This window comes from Salvia miltiorrhiza, chromosome 2 (genome assembly GCF_028751815.1).
Source record: "Salvia miltiorrhiza cultivar Shanhuang (shh) chromosome 2, IMPLAD_Smil_shh, whole genome shotgun sequence".
NCBI classification, from domain to species: domain Eukaryota; kingdom Viridiplantae; phylum Streptophyta; class Magnoliopsida; order Lamiales; family Lamiaceae; genus Salvia; species Salvia miltiorrhiza.
In genome coordinates, this window is record NC_080388.1 from 37,962,620 (window position 1) to 37,965,695 (window position 3,076).

Below are 3,076 nucleotides of genomic sequence, written 5' to 3' on the forward strand. Positions count from 1 at the left end.
TTTTAACAAAACCTATAATTTTATAATTAGGACATTGAATTTTAACATGATAATATAGAATATTGAATTTTAAACAACTAAAAAGCAAATCAAACACAACAATATGTAAACGACTCCAGATCATCACCATATAATTAACAATAAAATGAGATGGAACACAACTATCCCTCAACCTAATCTTCATTTACTATCTGGATACATGCTCATCTAAAATTTAAAACTAGACCATAGCCGCTATTTGAGCCATAGTTAAATATAAAAAATGAAGAAAATACTTACCCTCGTAGCAACTCTCTTTCCTTGGTCTCTGCCTTTGTTTTGTCTTACTCCATTACAACAACATATATAAACAAACATATAAATTTTTTAGAATTAGCTATCACTTTACATAAATTCCATCAAAATAAGAAAATAAAATGAATGAATAAGAATACAAAAAAAGAAATATTAATAATTAATCATTATAGTTATACTAATCACTTTAGTTATAATAATTAATTATAAATAATATATTAATACTGATAATGAATCTGTGAAGACTTTCAAAACATAGTTCTCGAATTGCAAGGATTTTCATATTCCTTATATGTTTATTTTGATATTCCTTATATATGGGATTTGGATGAATCATCAGTTTATATTTGGTCTTCTTCCATTAATTAGTCAAATACTCTAGCTCCAATGATGAATAAATTTCTTGTTCCAGTTTTGCATACTAGCATTTGCACTCGTGCAACGCGCGAAACATATTTTTATATTTTATTATATATAAAATTTATATTAATTTGATTATTATATACAAAATCTAAATATAATTAAAAAATACTGTAATTTAAGATAAATATTTTAGTTTAATATAAAAAATAAAGAATAATCCACATTAATAAAAATTGATATTGTGAAAAAAAGAAAACAATACTATAAGTTAAAAGATAATTGAAAAAAAATAGATTTATTCAAAAAAAAAAGAGGAGAGAGGAGAGAGAATCTTCTTAAGTTTTAATCTTTAAACAAATATAATTTTTATATTTTAAATCTAATATTTACAGTATCAAATTAAAGCTCATGTCATGATCTTTAATTTGATATATATGCATATCAAATATTTTATAATTAGTCGAATTTCACATTTTTAGAAAAGAAATAAAATAGAAAAAAAAGGAAAAAAAAAGATGTATAGGTTATAAATAAACCTTTAATTTTATTCCCCCAAGTAAAAAAAAACCTTTAATTTTATTATAATCACAAATTTGCCACTCAATTTTGAAATTGATTTGAAATCAATTTGAAATTGAGAACTCCCTTTTTAATATAGTATAGATATGCATGCGAGTTTTTCATCAGGTTTGGGCAAGGATTATATTATTACATGGGTATTTCAATAGTGTTTTTGTAGTATGGAGAGGTGGCAAATACACAGAAACTATATACTACTTTTTTTTTAAAAAAAAACGAGAAACTATGTACTACTTTAATTTAAGGATATCCACCATGGGTCACAAAGAAATATACATAGACATCCTATAAAATTAAATAGCAGAGGTAGTTACATTTAATAATTCATAGTATAGCATTTAACATGATGATCGTGAATTGATGAATCTACTAAACAGTGGAAGCAAAGTCTAAAGAATGAAGTCATATATAGCTAATTCCACCAAAATCCAAATCCCCACATTAATTAATTTTACCAACTCTTGTAAAAAGAAGGAAACAAATGGAATAAGAATACAATTAAAAAAAAAAAAAAATCACTTACCAGGAAGATGGCTGCCCCGCGTCCGGCGACTGGACGAATGGAGGGGGTAGCTTCCTGATCGGCAACTGGTGACTTGAACGGACGGAGGGACGACTGAAACCGACAGAAATCAATAGAAATCAAATGAACACATATCAAAATCAAAGAGAAAAGCTAACTCAAAATTAAATAAATAAACCGTAGATTCGACGGAGGGTGACGGGGACCGGCGACCGTCGCTAAGCGGGACGCTGGCGGGACAGGGCGGAGCTGGGGCGGCGCTCCAACCAACGACTGGACAACGCGAGCAGGGCGGGGGCAAGCTCTTCTCTGGCGGTAGCTAGTTGCAGGGACGGGTAGGGACGGCGGCGGGATGGGGGCAGGGGACGGCGACGAGATTTATGGCGCGAGCGGCGGAGATTAAGTCCGCGAGGGAGATTGATAGCCGATACAGAGAGAGAGTGGTTGTAACAGTCCGGCTCCAGACTTGACGGCTGTCCCCACAAACCAACACGAGTCTTTTCTAGCGTGTTTTGTCCTCACTCGCACGCTCCCCGAGAAACTTCCCAGGGGGTCACCCATCCTGAAATTGCTCCAAGCCAAGCACGCTTAACCTTGAAATTTCTTCCACATGGGCTCCAGAAAAGAAGATGCATATATTGTTGATATGAGTAGCCCCTATCAAATTATTTAAACTCTCCTCGAATATGCAGTCTCATACCTGCATATTCTCATAATCCTTCTCGTTCGGGTGTGTTCCGGTTCATCCCTGTGCCCCTCCGCTTGGAAATCTTAATCGGAGCCGCTCCTTGTCTGTGCCTCTTTTGCACCAGCGATCACTCTGCACTTCGTCCCCGGGCGTCACAGTGGTTCAGAGAAAGTTCGCGATTTAGGATAGTATTAGAGTACTTATTATATTAGGGCTTACCAATGGCGCCGGTCGTCAATAATGGCCGACAATGGTGTTCCGTCGGTAATTTAAATATAAATTAAAAAATATTTCAATTTGTCTATGGATTTCAGTTCGTCGGTAAATTGTCCGTTGGACGGCCGTAGGTAAAGTGGTCGGAAAAGTCAATGAAATTTTTTTGTGTCGTAGTCCGTCGATAAATGTGGCATCCCGTTTTCCATCTATATTCCGGCGATAATGCCGTCAGGAATCGCCGACGTCCGTCGTTCCATCGTCCATTTCGTCGTAGTTTGAGCGATTTTCTTGTAGTGACTCCTCTTTAAATTTGAAGTACGAATAAAATATAGTGAACTGTCTTTCTGTATGACATATCACTATAGTAACATTAGGTTTAATTATGATAAAATATATATATATATATATATATA

The 3,076-nt window shown here is 34.1% G+C and overlaps 1 long non-coding RNA gene across 1 annotated transcript; it reads right to left on the minus strand.

Annotated features, from left to right (window-relative positions):
* Positions 1-1,877, minus strand: LOC131012336 (uncharacterized). The gene is made up of 2 exons (XR_009097292.1): positions 1,760-1,877; positions 1-322 (listed from the first exon to the last, which is right to left on the minus strand). It is a non-coding gene; the product is annotated as an uncharacterized LOC131012336 (long non-coding RNA).
* Between the last annotated feature and the right edge of the window lie 1,199 nt (positions 1,878-3,076).